Raw genomic sequence first — 23,965 nt, forward strand, 5'->3', positions numbered from 1 at the left:
TTATATCCAAAACCTTGGTGTGGACATGTTTGGGGAGTCCCACCAGAACACCTGAGCTTGGTGGCAGAGGATAGTGACCATTCGAAGTTCCTCTTGCAGCTGCTTGCCCCCAAAACCCAATTAGGAAAGGTGGGCCCTGAAGATGTATGTGTGTGTGTTGTCTATATATATGTACAGGGTGTTCGGGATAAATTTGACATATTTTATAATTAATTATATTTTTCCGTAAGTTACATGTATTAACACACACTTCTCTTCATTTAAAAGTTTGGACCCTTCTTCATTCATATACAAGATGTCAGAAAGGATGGATAGCTGGAACCCACCTGAATCATGGAAGAGAATAACTTGTATCATGATGATTCGTGCCCGCCATCAAAATAAGGATATTACGACTGCTGCCCAATGCTCCCTGAATACAGGAAAAACAATCACGCATGAACTAGAGACTTGCAATGGTGACTACGAGGATGTAGCAAGAAGAAAGATCGCTAGCAGACGATCTGATTGCGTTCGTACAGCAGAATTCCTCGCAAATCTGCAGGAACAGGTGTTGAAGAACCCTGGCTTGGAAATTCGGGCTTTTGTTCGTGGAGTTGCTAACTGTAGTCAAGCCCTGGATAACAAGGGTAGCCAATGGTAGGCCGTATGTATGGCAGCAGGATTCGGGCCCCTTGCCACACCTCTGGGAAAAGTCAAAAATGGTTGTCTGAAAATTTCTACGACTTTCACCAGTCCAAATGTTTGGCCTCCAAACTCCCCAGACCTTAACCCCATGGATTATTTTGTATGGGGCGCAGTTGAAAAAAGACACCAATCGCACTTCCAGTAATACAAAAAGCCCAGTTAATGGATAAAATTAAAACAGTTTTTGCCGGCCCTTCCCAGGGAGACTGTAGCATCAGCTTGTTCGAGGTTCCGAAGCAGAATTGAAGCTGTGATCGATGCTAATGGTGGTTATTTTGAGTAAATCTTGTTGATAGTATTGTAATTAACTCTGCCTGTAATGTTTTTTTGTCAATTCATTAAATTTAATAGATACAAAGAAGATTTTCTTTTTCCTTACGAAACTGTCAAATTTATCCCGAACACCCTGTATATGCGTGAAATATATTCAAGTCTGAGCTACTTATATATAGAGGCTGATGACTTCATATCGCTTGCCATTATGTATCCCATAATGCAAAGGGCTACTACCAGTATCGACCTTATTTGAGGTCTCTTCAGTGGGAGCCAGACTCAGGAGAGATACCAAGGTTGAAGTAATACAGAAGACATATATCTCACATACAAGTAGACAAAAGGTGCTTGACCTTCCTAATAAAAATCTCTGGATGAGAGAAAGATGTAGACCCAAGGTAAAAAACTTTCTACATCTTTCTCTCATCCAGAGATTTTTATTAAGAAGGTCAAGCACCTTGTGTCTAACTAGTATATCAGATATATATGACTTCTATATTACTTCAACCTTGGTATCTGTCCCGGGTCTGACTCCCACTGAAGAGCCCTCAAATAAGGTCGAAACCGATCTGAGTAGTGGCCCTTCCCATTATGTATTGCATTATACACAAATGAAAGGGAGTGTGCTTTGCATTATGGGATACATGCTAAAGCAAGTGATATGAAGTCATCAGCCTCTATATACAAGTAGCTCAGACGTGAATATATTTCACGTGCAAAACTTTGTTTTGCTTATTTGGGAAAAGGATTAAAACCAAGTATAAAATTTCTTGGTATCTTTTACGTATATTACACCCAAGGTAAAAAACTTTCTACATTTATATTTATATAAAAATGCGATAAAAGAAGAAAGAGATACTCCAATAAAATAATTCTGTTAAACCTGGCTTAGTCTTGAACCTAGCACTAGTTTAACAATATAACTAACTCAATGTAGTATATCCACTTGACCAGAGATTTAAGTTAGTTTATATATTATTATTATTATTTTGGTAACCTCCATGGAGTCGACAAACTCATCGCGGGAGGCCCACTCAAACAGCAACATGTCTATCATAATGAGATTGAAGTTATTTACTCTACCTGTATTCACAATGCATGTTGGCAAATCTACTCCTCATACCCTTCTTAACCACATCGTTATACAACTTCCAGGGATGGTCTGTTGTTCTTCTCATTTTAACATCCACTCTTTTTATAATTCATTCAGTATTAATCTGATAGAATCCCCTAATGAACTTGAAGGTCTCTATCATACATGTTGCACAGCATCATTGACACCACTATAGTGTCCGCGCGGCTAGCCTAATGGCTTTGCGCTTTGCAACCATATGCCTGGGGAAGGAGTGTCCTAGGTTCGATTCCCGTCAACGATGTGAGGAGCTCAAGGATCTTCCTCAGCCATAGCCAAGTTAGCTTGGGCATGGACAACAGGGTTTTTTCCACCAGTTTATCTGGTGTTTTTCATCCCGCAAGCAGGCAAACCGGTCCAAGGACACAGACGGATTACAGTCAGGAATACTGACCCAGCCATAGGTCTGATTCGTCAGCCTATGCTGGTTCCAGAGCCTAGATAAAATTGGGGGGGGGGGGACTAGATGGTACCATGAACTCCCATAAAAAAGGGGAACACTGTATCATCACACGGAATTTATTTATTTACTACTATAGTATACACTGATGAAATGTTTGTTAAATAATTCCACTATATCATTTGTTATGGTTACTCTGTACCACAACTGTCGACCAATGTCAACCTTCCATAATTATTTTTCCTCATGCTTGCCACATGGAAAAATTTCCATGGATTAGATTTGACCTGACTGGGCAATCTCCTCTCATTTTCTACTTTTTCTTTTTTAACTATGCTTGTCACTATAATAAATTTAGTTTAATCCTTTATCCAAGTGTGAGCAAACAAAGATTGCACTTGAAAGTATCTTCAGGACTGGGGTAAGGTGGTACAACACCGGACAACTCGTTGCAAAGGTGGAGCAAGCTAACACCACTCCTATCTCAGTATCTCCCATAATGCAAAACACATCTCCTTGCAGATATGTCTAATGTTATGCATTAAGGGAAGGGCCACTACCCAGACTAGTTTCGACCTTTATTGAGGTCTCTTCAGTGGGAGCCAGGCTGTTTGGCAACTCCTATAGGTAGAGATGACCTTGCTAATGCTTCTGCCTGGTATCTCCACTTGGGCCTAGACCACAATAAAGGTCGAAACTAGTCTGGGTAGTGGCCCTTTCCTTAATGCATAACATCAGACATATCTGCAAGGATATGTGTTTTGCATTATGGGAGATACTGAGATAGGAGTGACGTTAGCTTGCTCCACCTTTGCAACGAGTTGCCTGGTTTTATACCACCTTACCCCAGTCCTGAAGATACTTTCAGGTGCAAACTTTATTTGCTTACACTTGGATAAAGGATTAAACTAAATTTATTATAGTCTAACCAAGTGAAAAATAAACTTTCAATATGCTTCACTTTTCTGACCTGCAATTTACATTCTTTATGTATCAAACTGTCTTGTAGTTCCTCTATAACAACTTCTTTTATAACATTGCATGCTTGATTCCACTGTTCATCCATCTCACTCCTACTCTATTTATTCACTTAACTCTTGGTATGATGTTATGCATTACTTGCTAGATGCTACCTTATCATTTCCCATGAATTGCCAACATCTTTAGGAACTTTCCCCACTACAAGACTTTCATTAAATAACCAAGGGCATGGCCAACTCTTTTGCACATTCTTCTACACAATTTGTCAACCCAATGAATTGATGCTAGCTGACTATGGAGCTTCTCATAATCACCCACCTATAGCTCCACATATACACCTTCTTGATAACCTTTTCCTGTTTGACTACCTTCCAAACCAATATCTCATGATCACTTTCACCAACAAGTGGCACTGTTGATACCTCATTCACAACCATATCCTGCGAGGATTTCAACAAATCTAACACCAATAAACCTCATGTTGCTTCCATCATATGCTGCTTTAGATAATTATCCCACAGAAACTCAACAAATTCATTCTCCTTGTTATTATACATGAGCTCTTCTTTCCAATCCACATTCCTATAATAAAATCTCCCACTAGGTTCATCTTCCTTTTACTTGCCCAACTAATTTGTCTAAACATTTCATAATCAGTACTCTTACATTCCGTGGCCAATAACAGCATCCTATTAGATATACTATTCTAATGATCTCAGCTTCACACCAAACAGCTTCAAAAATCTTCACACTTACTATTTTCCACTTCATCTTCCTATCCTTTTGGAAAATTCTATATCCTACCATTTCAAGACAATATATTATCCTCAGTCAACCAGGTTTCACTTATGCCAATTATCTTTGGGCATAGTGATTCGATCCATGCTACAAACTCAGTCCCTTAATTTCTGATATTACGTACATTAGTATACAAGCATAACAATTCTCCACCCTTTGAGGCCATCCCATCAACACAATCACTCTTTACTCTTTTTTTCTCTCTCTCTCTCTGCTATAGTGCACTTCTCTCTTCATTCTGACCCTCCCAGTTTCCCTAATCCTGACTGTGATTTTCATTCATATTCTTATCATCCTCACCGTTTTGCTATGCATCACTTTGCCATGCTATAATCACTTTCTCACTGTTGTATCCATCCACTTTCAGTCCTTCGACAACATACTTTTCAAACTCTCTCTGACTCTTAGGAACTTTATTAAGGTCCATATGAACCTTAATAATTTCATATGAACCCTGTGTACTCTTAGTAAATAACAATCCCTCCAAATGACCAAACCAAACGCATTCAAATGCATTCCATCGCTTTGAACTATCTAACTTCCCTTCGAAATATGACAGCTCTATAATAACAGGGAACAACAGGGAGGAGTTTTTGGCACTGTTTAATGCAAAACCTCACTGAAAGTTACAGGCATTAAAGACTTGGATAGCAGCAGATGATGATGATTACAAAGACAGAATGTGAAGGGCTTAGTATTTTCAGGGAAGATAGGATGGGGGATGGGTACTGCTGATGATAGCAGCCAAAAAAGAATAGGAAATAGAAGGGTGGGTGGCTGTTCATTTGAAGCAGTCTGGTGTGAGTTAAGGCCAGTAAGACAAAATATACAGTTTGTTTCTGCTATAGGCCAGGGAGCTCCACAGATGATCTAGAAAACATGCATCGGCAAATTAGTGCGAGTGCAGGTCGAGTGATTATTATAGGAGATTTCAAATATGGAGATATAAGCTAGAAGGAAGAAAGAGTACATCGCAGGAAGGAAATGGAATTTATACACCTACTAAGAGATAATTACTTGAGCCAGCATGTGCTGGAGGAGGACTGGTGGGGGGGGGGGGGGGCGAGAGTATTGGACATAGGATCAGAAGAGCTATCCATTACCAAGGTGGCCATATTGCCTCCAATTGGTGAAAGTGACCATGCAGTCTTGACTTGGAAGACTGTACAAAATGAGAATTATTTTGTCAAGAAGAGGTCTATTATTATTATTATTACCCCAAGACCTCATTGAGTCAAAGACTCATCTGGGAGGTCCTTTTATCACACACACACATCTCATCATACCATGTCTTAAACACAGTCAAACTGCTTGCAGACACAACACTCTCAGGCAAGGCAATCCAATCATTCACAACTCTGCATGAAAAAAACCTGCCTCTCACTCCCCTACTCACATTCTCTTTATACAGTTTCCAAGGATGACCTCTGGTTCTCCATTGATCTCTCACTATTCTCTGTAGAACTTCTCCACCATTGATCCTATAACAACCCCTTACTAACCTGTAGGTCTCTATCATATCTCCCCTCTTCCTCCTGTCCACCAGACTCTACAAATTACATCTTCTCAATCTTTCCTCATACTCGACATTCCAGAGGTCAGAAACTACCTTAGTCAGTCGCCTTTGGACCCCTTTCAACATCTCTTCATCCTTCTGAAAGCACGGTGACCAAATCTGGGCACAATAGTCCATGTGTGGCCTAATCAAGGTCTTATACAATGGAACAAGAATCTCCCTACTTCTACACTTCAGTCCTCCGGATCATTCCCAGAAGCCTTTGTGTTGTTGTCTTCACAATTTTGGCGATGTGTCCCCTAAATTTTATATCCTTATCCACTATCACCCTCAGATCTCTTATTTCTTCTACCTCCAACAATATATTCTCACCAAGCATAAATTCTGCATCCCATCTTTGTTTTCCAAATTTTAAAACCTTACATTTTGCAACATTGAACTCACATCCCCATTTCCATGCCCAATCACTCAATTTATTCAAGTCTTCTTGTAAGGCCACAACATCTTCACTTCAACTCTTTATGGTTCATCCCAACTTTGCGTCATCTGCAAACAACTGAATATCTCCATCCAAATCTTCGCCAATATCATTAATATACAAGTTAAACAGTAATGGCCCTAAAACAGACCCCTGAGGCACTCCACTAGTGACGTTCCTTTTCCTTGATATCGCACCCCAATACACAACTTGTTGATACCTATCAGATAGCCAGTCTCCAATCCAATGCACTAATCTAATATCCAATCCCATCTGCTCTAGTTTGACTATCAACTTATCATGAGGTACTCTATCAAAAGCCGTTGCAAAATCCAAGTACATTACTGTGTATCCTTCTCCTCTGTCCAAAGAAGCAGTCACTTTATTATAATAAGTAAGTAGATTACTAAAACATGACCTCCCTTTAGCAAATCCATGCTGTCCAACAAAGATAATACCATTGTTGTCAACCCAACTCTGGATTCTAGTTCTCACAAGCTCCTCTAACAACTTAACCACAACACCTGACACAGATAGGCCTATAGTTTGATGCTTGAGTTCGATCACCTCCTTTATGAAGTGGCACAATCTTGCCCTCCTTCCACTCCTTAGGAACTTGACCAAGCGCAAGACTCATATTAAAAAAATATGTCAAGGCAGGTGTCAACTTCCTGGCACATTCCTTCAGAATACGTGGTGATATATTATCAAGTCCCACAGCCTTATTTACATCTAGTTTACTCAACTCCCCAAACACCTCTTGCTCACTTACAGTCAGTCTCTCCTCCCCATCATCAACTGCTCTCAATCTCTCCATGAAGTCACATTCACAAGATTGAAAGATCTTTATGAACTGCTCATCAAGTATCTCCACCACACATTCTGCAACAGCTGTCTTTATACCATTTTCTCCAATCAATGTTATCCTTCCATAATCATTCTTTCTTTTGCAGGCTACATATCGAAAGAACGCCCTAGGATTTTGTTTCGACTTCATTAGCTAACTGCTGTTCATACCTCTCTTTAGCTACTCTCACCAACCAAGTCACCCTTCTTGCTTGGTCTTTGTAGAGCTCATGAAATTGGTTATTTCCACTTCTCTTATGCTGCCTCCACAATGCCCTTTTTCTCTGTATTGCATGCTTAATCTCTTTATTCATCCATCTCACACCTACCTTATTTAACCTTCTCACCCTTGGAATACATTTAGACATTGCATCTACTAGATAGTTTTTGAAAATCCCCCAAGCTGCACTGATCTCTTTTCTAGCTAACTCCACATTCCATGCTACACCTGCAAGCTGTCTCCTGAGCTCTTCATAATCACCCCCTCCCCCTTGTAGTTCCACATATAACCTTTTCTCACAGGGGTCCTCGCACTACTGGCAACCACCCAGGTAATCACCTCATGGTCACTCTCACCGGTGGATGATTTGACACCTCATTTATAATTACATCCAATGACGAGATGACCAAATCAAAGACCCTTAATCCTCAGGTGCCCTCTGTTACGTACTGTCTGATGTAGTTATCCCACAAAATCTCAAGAAACTCATTTTCTTTACTTCCAGTTGCTATCTCATCATTCCAGTCTATATTGCCATAATTAAAATCACCCATAATAATCACCCTTTTCTTATTTGCTTGGCTAATTTGACTATACATTTCATTATCACCACCATCCACATTACCTGGTCTATAACAACAACCCACCAAGTATTTGATTCCATTCACATCTATCTCACACCATACTGCCTCAAAACCACTGACACTATTTTTGTCTTGCATCTCTATTTTGTATGGACATAACTCTTTCTCTATCATCAATAGCACTCCCCCTCCCTTTTTACCCCTTCTATCCTCACGAAACACATTTCTATTCCTGTCTATGTGGAACTACAAAGCAGGTGATTATGACAAGCATAGGAAGAAGCTTAGATCTGTGCCAATGGTATGGGTTTTAACAGTGCATGGGAGATGGTTAAGGGTCATCTAGAGGAAGCAATATTAAATTGCATACCTAGGGTGAAGAGGGTTAATCAGGTAGGAGTTAGGTGGATGAAGCACAAGCACAAGCTGCAGAAGAAGAAAATGCTGTATATAAAGAGAAAGGTGACTAGCAAATTCATGAACAGTACAAGACTCAGGCAAGAAAGGTGACAAGCCATGGCAAGGATGGCAAAATCGGATTATGAGAAAAGTCTAGTGAAGCACTTCAAAGGAAATCCCAGAGTTCTTTCATTGTGTGGCAAATAATAGGAAGAATGACTATGAAAGATCAATTTTAATGAGTGATGATGGTCAAGAAGTGAGAGAAGCAGATAAAGTAGTCGAGTTACTGAGTGACCACTTTGCAAGGGTATATCATCCTAGTGAGGTTACTGCTTTAACATATATGAAAGACACTAATGCAGGAACAGAGCTGGATGAATTGTAGGTTCTTAGGATATTGCAGAATCTCAACATAAATACATTTGTGAGGTTAGATGGGATCTTAGCTCGGGGGGTTGTGCGAGAATGTGCAAGGAAACTGGCAATTCCTCGGACTAGGCCCTTTTATTTTAAGTCTTCTCAACTCTGGTAAAGTTCCAAGGGAGTGGAAACAGGGCAAAATTATTCCTTGGCATAAGGGAGGTTCCAAGACTAAAGTGGCAAATTATAGACCAATCAGTATCTATGGTATCGTAAAAGTACTGGAAAAAATTGGTCAAAAAGAGAATTCAAGAATGGTTAGATAAAAATATGATGCTGTACAAAGGGCAAGATGGCTTTGTTAAGGGTCAGTCATGCCTTAGTAATTTACTGGCTTTTTATAATAGAGTAACAGCAGAGTTGGATAAAGGAAATAACTACACGATGATTCTGCTAAATTTTGCAAAGCCATGTGACAGAATACCACATGGAACTCTGTTATGCAATTAGAACAAATGGGGATAGATATGAAACTGGCTAAGTGGATAAGAGGGTGGCTGCTGGACAGATATCAAAAAATATTATATGGAGGGGCAGAATCAAGGCAAAAACAGGTGACTAGTGGTGTGCCACAACGTTCAGTGCTGGGACCATTGCTGTTTAATTTGTACATAAATAATATAGGAAATAATTTGAAAGGAAATATTCAGTTGTTTTGCTGATGATGCAAAATTAAATAGAGTAATATTGAATCAAGGTAATATGGAGAGTTTGCAGGATGATTTAAATAAGCTGTCAGTATGGACAAAAGATAATGGATGTCAGCTTAATGTGGAGAAATGTAAAGTTATGCATTTTGGGATAAACAGATTACAAGCTGGGTATCACATTGATGGCACTGTACGCCAAGAAATAGATAAACTAGGGATTTAGAGGTAGTGGTAAACAGAGAGTTAAAGTTTAGAGGACATTTTGCTAAGGTAGCTCAGAATATTACTTGGCTATTGACGAACACATTAACAAGTAGAGATAAGAAAGTTATTCTCCTTTATAAGGCCTTGATATGTCCACATCTGGATTATTGTGCTCGTCTGGTCTCCTTAGCAATGAGGAAGTGATAGAGAAGATTCAGAGGCGAGTGACCAAGTTGGTGAGTAGTCTGTGAAATGTTCCCTATGAAGATAGATTGAGGTTGTGTGGATTTGCAGAAGTTCGCTGATAGGATATGAGAGAAACATTTAAGTTGCTTAAAGGGTTTTTATAGGATTGATGGAGGGAAAACGTTTCAGCTCTTGGCTGGAGGAGGAGGCTAAAGGTGTAGTTAGCAGTGGTGTGAGGACTAGATTTTTTTCTTGGAGAATTGTGAATGAGTGGAATGGGTTGCCAGAGTTAGTTGCGAGTGTGTTATCTGTTAATGGGTTCAAGAAGAGGTATGATAGATTGTGTGGATAGTTTTGGTCCCCAGCGATGAGTGCTCAGATTCCACGGAGGTGCCCGTACAATAATAATAATCATAATAGCGTACTTCTAGTAGATGCCTCGTACACACTTAAGACCTAACCACAAGAAAAACACAATTAACATACTAGATTTCTTTTTTAAAAATTGAGAGTAGTTGATTCCAAAATATTGAGTTGGCAGCATTAAAATTACTACATAAGCCAGTGGTTCCCAACCTTTTTTGCTCCATGCACCCTGTTTTACCATATGTTTGAATATCATTCCCCTTTTCCAAGATTATCTGACTAGATGATGTGTTCAAATAATATAGACACAATCTTGAAAATTTTTTATTTTCTATATTAGTACATATAGATTCTTGAATTATTTCTATAGTGGAGTTACAAATTTAGTAGCAATAAAAAATGTTGATGGATTTTAAAACTTGGAAAAAAGTAGTTTTCTTATATTCATAACTAATTAATTGGTTAAACTAAAGCATACTTCAATAAACAAAAAAGTCCAAAAGAATGCTAAGATATTGTAATTTATTTTACTCAGATGAAGATTACAGTTTATGAGAAACCTGTGATTGTTTTTCCTTCACCAATTCTTGGATATGAGGAAGAGGAGGAGTGCTTGAAAGGACACATCACAGTCATTTTCAACCTCCAGTCTACTTCATTGTTTTGTTTTCATTTACAACAAAGTTGCAAAGCCTGACTCACAAAGATATGTCGACACAAATGAAAGTAATATATGAATAGTTCTTTCTGCCACTTTTGGGTAGGAATCACACATCAAGGACCAAAATTCTGTGATTGATTTCTCATTAACATATTTCTTGCTCCTGAACCAGTCTTCTTCTCTCCAGAAATTCATCTTGACAATCTTCAGGAACATTTTTCACTGATAACTTGAATGGATTTTGCACTATATCCAACTCCTCACTAGGTTCAGGAAAATATTGGCTGTGCTGTCAAATGCAAAATTTCATTTTTCATAAATTCTGGAACACCTTGTCTTCACCACCAGCAATAAGAACTGATAAGAGTTTTTCAAACATTGCAACATTTTCTATCTTGACTTTTCTCTTCCAATTGTGCAACTTAATCATGAAAGCTTTCAAGGAATCAATGAATAATATGATGTTTATATTCCTTCCTTGCATCTGAAGATTCAGTATATAGGATTTTGGTTCAAGGATACATAGTGGTTGGTCTGCGAATTTAGTACTCCTGTAAAGTTGGTGTTTTTGTCTCTTTTTATTGTGTTTTTCTTTAGAAAATTAATGTTTTGTAGTATACTAGTGTAGATTTTAGTATTTTATAGTGTATTTAGTATTTTATCATATATTTTTATTAAGATATTTTAATATTTAGTATATGTTTAAAATGGCACCAAAAAAAGGCAAGAAAGGTAATGCTAAAAAAAGCACTGCAGGCGAGAACAAGGTAAGCCCTGCCAACGAGGTTATTGTACACATGGAGAAGGTTAACGAAAATGAATTAACTGCCAAAATAGTGAAGTTGAAGTAGATCATCAGAGAGACAACATGGGAATTGCAAGTTGAGAGACGCTTAAATGAGTATAGGGAGAAAAAGAAAAATGAACAGGAAAATAAGAAACAAAGCAAGGAAACAGGTAAGTCAGGAAATAACGAAAATCAGGTAAGTGACATTGTTAGTAAAAAGAAAGCAGTTATTTGGTATGGTGACTCTATAATAAAACATGCTATAGATTAGAGAGTTATAACATCGAGTTTTCCTGGAGTGAAAATTAAAAATATAATGCAAGTAATTCAAAAACAGAAAAGAAAAGTAAACAAAACCAAGTTTACTTAGTTGCCTTAGTTGTAGTAGGTACAAATGATTTAACTGGTGATAAGTTCAGTATGAGGGAGAACATGAAAGGGTTGCTGGAAGAGGCGAGAGTGAAGAGTGAGAAAGTGAAAATCATTAGTATTTTACCTTGCTATGATAAAAATGAATTAAAAAGAAGGGCTATGATGGCAAACGATTTGATGCGAGTTTTTGAATGTGTGAAGTGAGTTCGAGGGAAGATTGGATTTGTATAAGAGGGATGGCCTACACCTGAATGTGTTTGGTATCAGGAGTCTGGAAAAACCAATAACTGGTATGAGACCTAACACAGAGTCAGGGAAACTAAATTATAAAGGGAGGAATGGTGTGAATGCGAGTGTAAGAGCGACAATGGTAATATAACTGTGTTAATAATGTGAATGGGCCTTGTCATGGAAATGTTGACAAGGTGAGAACGATTTCGGGTTTGTTATATTACCATTGTCAGGCAGACTGCAAACAAGAGTATACAAAAGATGAAGGTAGATTATGTCTGTACACGAATGCTAGCAGTATCAGAAACAAAGGGGTAGAGTTTGTTACCTTAGTCAATATTTTGCGACCTCAGATTGTAGGAAGTAGTGAGACCTCGCTATCAGAATCAGACCTACTAACTAGTATCAAGTGTCATGGATACATTATTTTTAGGAAGGATAGAGTGGATAGTAGAGGAGGGGTGTGCTGCTAATGACACTGGTTGACTTAAATCCAGTTAGAGTTGAGACCTATGAATGTAGTAATACTACTAACAATATTTCATGTGGCAGTGAGTTTGAAGCCATCTGGTGTGAGGTGGAATCTAACAAGACAAATTACATAGTGGGGTGTTGTTACAGACCTGGTGGATCGGTTGCTGGTGATGAAGAAATGCATCACCAAATAGAAAAGGCGAGTGTGAAAAGAGTAATCATAATGGGAAACTAATTATCCAAATATTGATTGGGTAGCAGTAGAATCTCATGAGAAGAATGAAAATGCATTTATTGAGCTGTTGCAGGACAACTTCCTCAAGCAGCATGTGATAGAAGGAACTCGAGGTCAAAGAGTGTTAGATTTGATTATAGTGTCAGAGGGCATTTCAGTTAAAGACGTAATTATTCTGCTTCCAGTTGGCGACAGTGATCATGCGGTACTCACTTGGAAGTGACTAAGTTTATGAATGTTCCATTCAGAAAAGGTTAAATGCTGAACTACAAAGCAGGACTCGGTTGCTAGATGGAAAGAATATCGACAGTGCATGGGAAGCATTTAAACAATACTTAAATGATGCGATACCAGAATATGTCCCGAGAGTTCGAAGAATAAATAGAGTAGGAGTCAAATGGATGTGTAATCTTATTAAGCAAGAGATTCATAATAAAAGGACGATGTTGAAGGAATACTGTTTGCTGTTTGTGTTTCTTCATCTAGTGAAGAAACACACCTGTGTTTCTTCACTAGATGAAGAAACACAGGTGTGTGAAGCCAAGGTATTAGAGTTGTTGCACAAACTGAATAAGAATTCATCAATAGGGACTGATGGAATATCAGCACGTGTGCTAAAAGAGTGTTCAGCTGAACTGGCTATTCCTTTGACCAGGATGTTTAATATGAGTCTCATAACAGGGAAGATTCCGCAGGAATGGAAGGAATGTATGGTAATTCCATTGAACAAGGGTGGTGCAAAGACCGATGTATCCAACTATTAACCAATTAGTATCTCAGGAGTGGTGGTGAAGATTTTGGAAAAATTGGTTAGGACCCGCATTCAGAAATGGGTTGACTAAGGGAAGGTCATGTTTTAGCAACTTGCTCACATTCCATAACAATGTTACCATTGAACTAGACAAGGGGAATGGATAGATCATGATACTTTTGGATTTTGCTAAGGCTTTTGACAGAATACAGCATGGCAGACTGCTGCATAAATTGAAGAAAATGGGTTTGGGTTGTACAATATTAGCATGGATAAGAAGATGGCTGACTGACAGATATAAAAAAAGTGGTATACGGGGGATATGAGTCTGGACATGATGTAAGGGTAGTATACTGCCCATAACTAGTATAAAGATTAATTTTTAAAAAAAATAAAAATAAATAAAAAAATAACAAGTAGTGTACCACAAGGATCAGTGCTTGGTCCACTGTTATTCAATCTGTACATTAATGATATTGGGAAGGAATAGACAAGTGACAGAGTTATTTGCTGATGATGCAAAGATAGGTAGGATAATCAGGAATGATGCTGATATGCAGTCTTTGCAGATTGATTTGAATAAGCTGGAATTGTGGACATGGAAAAATGGGTGTCAGTTCAATGTCAGTAAATGTAAAGTCATTCACTTCAGCATGATTAGATATCCAATGTCGTATTATATTGGTGGGATTAGGCTAGAAGATAGGAAATTGAAGTTTAGGGGCCATGTGGCAAAGATTGCAAATACAACTCAAACGATAATTGCAATGCTGAAACCAATGTTCACATGTAAAGATAAGGATGTTATTTTGCCTCTACAAGGCTTTGATAAGACCTTACTTGGACTACTGCGCATAGGTCTGGTCTCCTGGTTTTCGTTGTGATTCTGATATATTGGAGAGAGCACAAAGAAGAGTTAAAAATGATAATTGTGGAATACTGATTATGAAGACAGAGTGAGAATTTGTAGACTGCAGACACTAGCAAACAGGAGAAAGAGGAGTGGTATGATTGAGACTTACAAACTTCTGAAAGGATCATACAGGATTTCAATTGATGGAGGGTGAGGAAAGAACGAGAGGGCATCCTTGGAAGCTGAGAATGAAGGCCGCTAAGAAGGGTGTGAGGGCTAGATTTTTCTCTCAGAGGGTGTGTGATTAGAATGGATTGCCATTGGATGTTGTGAGAGCAAGCAGTGTGAATGAATCCGAGGATAAGTATGATAGCTGGTCTGTGTAGTATGTGGCCTCGCTCGATGAGTCTCTGACTCCCTGGAGGTCTCTCTTAATAACAATAATAATATAGTTCTTAGGGTTCTGAAGAACAAAGAGACAATAAAAAAGACAGAAAAGTAGTTGATTCAGTAAGTCTTAAGCTGAAGTGTGTGTAGATGTTGACAAGGAGTTCCTCATTTTTGTACAAGTTTAGAGAAAAGAGCAGAAGATGTATGGAACAGCTTAGGTGTCGATTATTCATAATAGCATTTCACAGTATAAACACCACCAAAAGATGAAAAAATATATTTATTAAATTTACTAATATTTTGCTGGTTCTCAAACCCAGCATCTTGAGATGCACAATTATAACTGCAGCAACCACACAGCACTGAACTAAATAATTGTGGAAAACAATTCAAATTTAACTGAAACAGAACTGATGTCATTTCATGGAGCCCTCTATGGGCTGGAAAACCATAAAGTTCATTTCGAGAAGTAAGGCTATCAAATCTCAAAATGACAATCTCCCAGATGTTTGGCAAATTAATGCAACCATGCTTGTTGAGATTGGGAGAGTGCTTCATAGCTGATGCTGATTCTAAAAACAGTCTCTCAGACCTATAACAACTTCTCTTATGTGAAGGAGTATCCAGAGCATGGTCTGCCAATCCAAAAAAATTTTATGGTTATCTGGCCCTTAGATGACATTAGCTCTGTTTCAGTTGCAACTTTAATTGTTTTCCACAATTATTTAGTTCATGCATGCTGTGTGCTTGTCACAGGATGCTGGGCAGAAAACCAGTGAAGTATTAGCATATTTAATAAATGTATTTTTTTTCCCTCTTTTGATGTTGTTTATACCATGAAGTGCTATTATGAAAAGAACAGAAGAATGGTGACCGTCAGCTAAGCTGAACAACATCTATGAAAAGCAGAAATAAGTCTGAATAATGAACTGAAATAAGTCTGTAAAATGAGGAGTCATCTATTAAACAGGCAACCTATAACTATGTTATTGGTGGTCTTTTGTAGAGTATCAAGCCTTTTTAGGAAGGTTTTGGTGCTCTATCCCTAATGTGAGAACAGTATTCTAAGACTATGCAAATTTCAGATATACATATAGTGTTAAGAATCGCCAAGGTGAGAAGTAATGTGTTAAACAATAAAGGATGCCAAGTTTTTATGGAGACTGATTTAGCTGAAGTGCTTTTAGCTAGAAATGGCTAAAGGCATATATTAGCTCAAGAGTAATTTGATTTTTAGTGAAGATGCAAGTATTATCAATGGCAAGCAATGATAAAGTGAGATCTCTCATATGAGAAATAAGATAGGACCGTTTGGGTAAAATCAAAGTTCACTAGGTTGTCCTCATCCCACAGAACTTAAGTAGCTCTGGTAACAATGATGCCCTTTGGTTGGAGACCTGTGGCTGAATCCTATCAAGGATGCAAACATTCTTTATAAGGGCTTTTCAGTTTAAGGTGAGTTAGTCAGTCTCATAAGGTGGTGGCATCATCATTTTGCCTCCCAGAGAGACTTGGATTTTGCATCATGCAAAACAGGCAAGTACATGCAAATAACAGACAATAAATAACACATTCCTTTAGAAAATTAATATATCTATAATAATTGAGGTTTGTTGGGGGGGGGGGGGGATTGCTGATTTTAGATAATAGATCCCATGTTCAAAGATCCTTCCAGAGTCCTACCACAGTGGTAATATTTGTTTGGATTTAGCCAATGTTCTGACAAAATGTAATTTCCCGCCTAACCAAAAGCAACATCCTACAAAAACAAGAAAGTTATAACTAAATGAATCAAACAAAATAAACTGAATAATCTTTTAAAACGTGGCTCAAACTTATCAGAGTATGTAAGATTCCACTAATTCACAAAAGAAAAAGCTAAAGTTGAAGAGATCCTTGACCTAAGTGGTAAATTCTTCAATGGCATTTTTCAGTTATTCAAATTCACCACACATTCATATTATTTACATGCATAAGAAAACTATACACCAGAAAGCAATGCACTATGCACAGAAATACTCATATCAGTAATTTAGCCATACAATGTAGTATTATTTGACTCCATAGACAAGATATGATGTTTCATCTGATTATGGACTTAAAATAAATGCAGCAAAAACTAAAACAATCATTGCAGGTTTAAAAGAACAAAATAAGATAGGCAAAATAGTGATTAGAGGTAAGAATATTGAACAAGTAAAATCGTTCATATATCTTAGAGGAATTATTCAAGAAGATGAAAAATGTATGGAATCCAAAGAATTTCTATGACAAAAGTATTAAAAAAAAAAGAGATCATTTATCACAAATAAGTTAAGTAAAGACATACAGAAAAGATGTGTAAAGACATTTGTTTCGAGCATATTCTTATATGGTTATGAGATGTGGACTATAACAACAGAAGACTGGAAAAGAATTGACGCATTTGAAATGCTGTTAGAGAGTACTGCTAGGAATAACTGGAGAGAAATAAAAACAAATGAAGAAGTCTTGCATGAAGTAAATAGCCAAGTATTGAAAAAGAACATCATAGAAAGAAATATGAAATGCCTGGGACACATAATGAATGGATTATAAATGTATTAAAAGGGAAGATAAGGAAAAGAAGAAGGGGATGACCAAAATAAACATTCTTAGAGGAGTTTAGATTAATCGAAAGAGGTTATAAACTACTAAAGAGGGAACTCCCTGTCACTACAGAAAGCAGTCACCCAGTCATCCATTCCAACAGTGCAGTATACCCAGAACATACAGAACCAAGCTATTTGTGATGATACAGCTCTTGCTACAGAACTCAATTATCTTTGCAAGAATAAATCATCCAGGTGGTGATATTTCAGGAATTGTGATGAATGAAGTGGAGGTGAATAGTCCATTACAAAACCTTAATGTGAATACATTTGTGGGATTGGATGGTATACCAGCTTGAGTCTTACGTGAAGCGGCTAACTAATTGTCAGTGCCCTTGACCATTTTGTTTAATTTGAGCCTCGGGTCTGGGATAGTCCCAAGGGGGTGAAGAGAGGGGGAAAATAGTTCCACTGCATAAAGGAGGTTCCAAGCATATCAGGAGTCATTGTCAAGGTCTTGGAGAAAGTAGTCAAGAGAAAAATACAGGAATGGATAGATGAAAATGGGATACTGTATGGGGGATAGCATGGTTTTGTGAAGGGTAGATCATACCTCAGTAACTTGCTCATGTTTTATAACACAGTGACAGCTGAACTGGATAAGGGTAATGGGTTTACAGTGATACTGCTGGACCTTGCTAAGGACTTTGACAGGATACCACATGGAATTCTAATCAGTAAACTGCAGCATATGGGGATGGATATAGGGTTGGTGAGATGGATAGGAGGGTGGTTGATGGAGAGATATCAGAGAGTAGTTTATTCATGAGTAGAGTCAAAAAGACGGCCTGTGACTAGTGGTGTGCCGCAGGGTTCTGTTCTTGGACCACTGCTATTTAATTTGTTCATTAACGATATAGGAAAGGATCTGAGAGGAACTGTTCATTTGTTTGCTGATGATGCAAAGTAAAACAATAGTGAATGCACATGATATCAAAATTTTGCAGGATGATTTGGATAGATTGGAGGACTGGGATAAGGAGAATGGATGTCAATTCAATGTGACAAAATGTAAGGTTATATTCATTTTGGGGTGAAAAGATTAGCAGCAGTATACCACATTTTTGGAACTATACTCCAGGAGATTAACGAGGCCAGGGATTTGGGAGTGTTGGTGGATAAGGAGTTGAAGTTTAGGGGGCACATTGCAAAAGTTTCTAAATCAGCTCATCAAATCACTTGGTTACTGAAGAATACTTTGATGAACAAAGGCAAGCAAGTTATTGTTCCTCTGTATCGAGGAACAATAACTTGTTCCTCGATACAGAGGAACAAGTAGTCAAGATGGGGTCTTGATAAGACCCCATCTTGACTACTGTGCCCAGATTTGGGCACCAAGGTTTCTTCTTGATGGGGAGGAGGTGGAAAGGATCCAGAGGCGAGTGACTAAGATAATAGCAGGTCTATGGAATGAACCTTATGAGAATAGGTTGTAGATTTGTGGGTTGCAGAAATTGGTTGATAGGCGGAAAAGGGATGATATGATTGAGACATTCAAATTACTGAAGGGTTTCTATAAGATTAATTCAGAGGATATTTTTGAGAATAGGACTGGTGGTGGGAGGACTAGGGGTCATCCATGGAAACTGGGCAAGAGTGTGGTTAGCAAGGATGCTAGAGCTAGGTTTTTTTACTTGGAGAGTGGTAAATGAGTGGAATAAGCTGTCAGAGTCTGTTGTGGGTGCCATGACTGTAAATGAGTTCAAGGCAATGTGTGATAGATACTGTGTGAATGTTGAATAGTTGTTCTTGACATGATGTTTAGGGTTTCCCTCAATGAGTCTAAGGACTCCTTGGAATTGCCCATAATAATAATAATATTCACATTTTTTGCCAATGGCTATAATCAAACAAAATACTACACGTACCCCACCCAATGCCTCAATTACCTGACACACACACACATCATAAAATTATTCTCGCCCCTTATATATCTGGGATGCAACTTTTTCAGACAGCTAAAGTTCTTCATTAATGTAACTTTCATGCTACTTTCAAACTACACTACATCCATTAACACATCCAAGAATGTATAAAGTTCTGCCCGCTAGCTAAATTGCTAGCAAGTGGAACTTGATACACCCTACTATGGACAGAATGAGACCAGTCACCTGCCTTGAAGAACATAACTACATTTATTATTGGCAAGCCAGGACTGGCAATTCCCACACTGGATAACCTGCATATAAGATTAAATTATAGAAGACTGCTGTGTGCAGAGAAATTGCTTCAAGTCTGGAATATTTTTAGTTGGCCTAAAAAGCACTCCCCTAATCTCAATATGTATAACTCAATTAATTTACAAAGATCTGGAAGACAGTCATTTTAAGACCACTCCTAACCTAACATCTCAGAATAAACTTCCTTTTATCTAGCTCTAGAGGGTACCATGATAGGACTTCTCCCATTACAATTTGAAATGTCAAAAAACTACCTGATCAAGTACTCTATATTTAATAATAGTTGTTTAATAACAAATTCAGAGCACAAAAATACATTTTTGTGCTTTGAAGATGGTGGTTTAAAATGCAGTTAAAATTTTAACAATCAGGTACTGTTCTTACTGTGAATGTATCCCCCCCCCCCTCCCATTTAAGTTCAGTAATATACTGGTTTTCAGGTTCATCTATATTACTTTAGAATTTATTTCATTTTTTTTTTCTTTTTTTTACATACAAGTTTTTTGCAACTGGACTGTTATTCATCATCAAATTCCTGACATGTACCCTCAAGGAGTATACAAGATATGATAGTACTACATGAAAAACTTACATTATTATTAACTTCCTATCTACCATTTTTCTCCAAATCAAGCTGTTACCTGTCAAGACTCCAACATTATCAGATCTTATATTTCTATCTTCTAAGGCACTTTTTGCTGTATCAATCTGCCTATATCTTGGTCTTCCTCTGGGTCTTTTCCTGCCAACCTGAAGAGAACACTTTTGCTAATCTTTCCTCTCCCATTCTGTTTACGTGACCATACCACCTAAGATTAGCTCTGCTAACACATTTCTGGATGCTAACAATATCAAGTTCTTTCCTAATATCCTCATTTTTGATATGATATTGCCATTGATACCATCTGTTCATTCCCCTAATCTTTCTCAGGACTCTCATATCTGTGGTCTCTCTAGTCTTTGGTCAAGTGTTTTTTTTTTTTTCTAACCCACCTCTCAGATCCATAAGTTAAAATAGGTTTGAACACTTTTTGTATAAAGCTAATTTAGTGTTTTGACTAATTTCTCTCTTATTCCATATAAATTTATTCAGTTGACTTCCTATCATACCAGCTTTGTTGATTCTGTTGTCTATTTCCATATTTAATTTACCATCGTCATTAAAAATCGTGCCTAAGTAGCTTAAATGTTTTATTGTTCTAAAGGTTCTCCATTCACAATGCAGTTGATATTTTCAATGCTTCTACCTATTTTCATTGTCTTATTATTGCTGACCTTCATATATCTATCACAACAGTTATTCAATTTAGTCAGGGAATCTTGCAGCCTTGTAGCAGATCTGCATAAAGCAAAGAGCTGAGATTAACATCTCCAATTTTGATATCAGGTTTAATATCACTTTCCTTCATAATGTGATCTATATAGATAATGAATAACAGAGGGGATAACGTACATCCTTGCCTGACACCAGATTTAAAATTAAACAATCTTCCTGTTCTTCCTTCGGTTCTGACTGTCATGTTGTACCATCATTTTATATTGTGATTTAAACCAATAAGAATACAATTTGGTTGGCTAAATCCCAAATTACCAGCCCACCCTCGTTCGTTCAGTATCCAGGTAGATACCTAACAGGGTGCACCACGAGAAGGTGAGAATTGGAAATTAGGTCAGAGGCCCTGGTTGGTTCTCCGCATTCCTTTAAAAACTATGTGGAAGTTTCCTCTCGGTTATACAGCTTTGACCCTTAAATATCATGCTTGTTTCATTTTTTTAATATAAATCCTAGTTATACCCTTCTGATACTTCCCTCTTCCCTTGCTTCAATAAAACTTAAACTGCTAGAGAACTTATGGTATTAAAAGAAAATTTATTTCATGAGTCAAATGGAGTTGGGTAGGCTGTGGACTAGACTACAAAATAATACTTTTGCTCAATTCAATAACTGCTGCCTGCTATTCATAAATATTAATAGTAACAGAAAAAAAATACTACTATGAAGAAATATTTGGTTGATATTTCAACTTATCTAAGGGATAACCAAAGCTGAGGGATTCTCTAGCTTCCACAGAAAAGTTGTTAGAATGAAAATTTCCCCCCTTTTATCTAGAAATGTTCACCAAAACTTTACTCCCTATAAAATAACTAAATTTTATAAATCCTGCTCCATTGTATTACAACAAAATTATTTTTATAGCAATTTTTCCTAGTACAGGTAACAGATATATAAGAAAGGACCAAGAAGAGGAGGCGGGGGAGGCTAGTCTTCACGTAAACATCAATATTCCCAATTATAAGCTTCAATGAAATATAAAGTGGAATGTAATGTAAAGACTATTAAAAAGATATGCTTTTTTTTTTCAATCTAGAAACCATTTGGCAACTGTTTAGTAGTGATTATTATAAATTAATCAATACTGGTATTCACAAGCAGAGTACGTTGAAACACGGGAAATGGAATTTCTGAAAAACAGCTATTTCGTGTGTTCCCGGGTAAGTGAGAATTTAGACTCAAATGACTTGTTAACGTATATATGATTATCAACTTATGAGGAGTTGTCGATTACTGTTTACCGAAAAGCAGTTCTCTTCACTACATGATGCTGTAAACAATATTACAATACTCCGCGGTTCCATGTTCGCAAACGCGGAATGGCCAGTCTAACCACTCAAAATTAGTTCTTCACCAATACGTCACATAACCTGACGATACTACTTACATGTTGTATTTGCCGAAGTGTCATATGAAAAGGGCTTCAAACCATCTACATTTATAAACGATCGTAAGCTAAGGAATAGCGCCAGAATATATGTATCTGGAAATACTTATTTTTTTTTAACAAGAATATATGTATGGCATGATTACATATTCTAGCAAATATACGCAACGAAACTACACTTCATTTCTCGCACAATTCAAGACACTAATCACAAACGGAGTTGGATATATTAATAACTCTGATCCAAACCAGAGATAGTATTTTATTAATGTGTATTTATTATTACGTGACACGATTTTGTGAATGGCATTTGGTTTGTTTATAATGCATATAAACATTGAGATTTTTAGAGTAATGTTAAGAAAAATTTGCATTCAAATATATAGAGAAATTACCTGTTCGTAATCCGGTTACTTGCACTCTTCTTAATTTATGATTTCAAGAAACAATACGACCAACTTCTTTCAATTATGTTCTAAAAACACATTTTATCTTCGAATACAGATAGATCACTAGCCTAAAAGGCAAACGGGAGGTTTTCATGTTTTTAATATACATATATATTCAGTAATTTCGGATATCACAAAAGGTAAACATTCCCTACACGTTAATAATAAATTATATTATAAATAAACACCCAAAACCATCATATAGAAGTTAACACACACAGCGCCACCAATATACACGTGTCATCTGAAAATTTTGGGCGTTCCCGCGACAAGAAAACATAATTCACAAAAAAACACATGAAATACAAAGCGCAGATATTCAGCTTAAACGCACAACAATAAACAGGTTGCAACAGTTAATGGCATCTCATTTTTTCGTTAGTTGTACTGACAAGTTTTCCGAAGCCAAGCCTGTCGTTTGACTAGACAGCATGGAATGCAAAGTTAGTTTTCAGCACCGACAAGCGTTGCTTGTTATCGAATTCACCTACCGGCGAAAAATAATTCTTTGGAAGTTTGAATTTATATTTTTCTTAAAAAAATTATTATTATTATTGTTATTATTATTATTATTATTACATGACATCTCCAAGGAGTCTGAGGACTCATCGTGGAAAGGCACTCGCGAAGAGTATTTTTCTCCCATCAACAAGACAATTTTTTTTTTCTTTTAATACAAGCATACAGTGAATAGATAATAGAAATACATCTGATTTTAAATAATACCAAAAATATAAAGACTTAAACTTGAGTTTTCCGGGTTATAAGAGTCAGCAAAATGGTCGGTCGGTTGGTTGGTTGGTCGCAAGAACACCAGCAAAATATCGTGCCATAATTCTCCTCCAAAACATAAGATTGCAAACTTTTCTGCTTTTTGTGGAAAATATTGATATTTAATGGTAAAGTGAAATTAAAATAAATGATAATTCTTAATATTTATTAATGAACCCAAACTGTTGTTATATTACAGACCAAAATTATTTACAAGCCAACGTTTTGCTAGCTTAAGCTAGCATGATCAGAGCAGTGGCGTAGCTAGAGCTGTTGCCGCCAGGGGCGATCCCTTAGTTTTCCGTCCCCCTCAATACA

The 23,965-nt window shown here is 37.3% G+C and overlaps 1 protein-coding gene across 2 annotated transcripts in view; it reads right to left on the reverse strand.

Moving 5' to 3' along the window:
* The window catches only part of LOC150106717 (protein diaphanous-like), a 303,611-nt gene extending 280,333 nt beyond the window's left edge, over window positions 1-23,278 (reverse strand). For both annotated transcript variants that reach the window (XM_090393305.1, XM_090393306.1), the window contains exon 1: window positions 22,823-23,278. The gene's annotated coding sequence lies outside the window, so the exon portion shown is untranslated. The remainder of the gene's footprint in view (window positions 1-22,822) is intronic.
* Between the last annotated feature and the right edge of the window lie 687 nt (window positions 23,279-23,965).

Source organism: Typopeltis vanoorti, chromosome 5, assembly GCF_054136105.1.
Source record: "Typopeltis vanoorti isolate ZY-2024b chromosome 5, IOZ_Tvanoo_1.0, whole genome shotgun sequence".
In the NCBI taxonomy this organism is placed as follows: domain Eukaryota; kingdom Metazoa; phylum Arthropoda; class Arachnida; order Uropygi; family Thelyphonidae; genus Typopeltis; species Typopeltis vanoorti.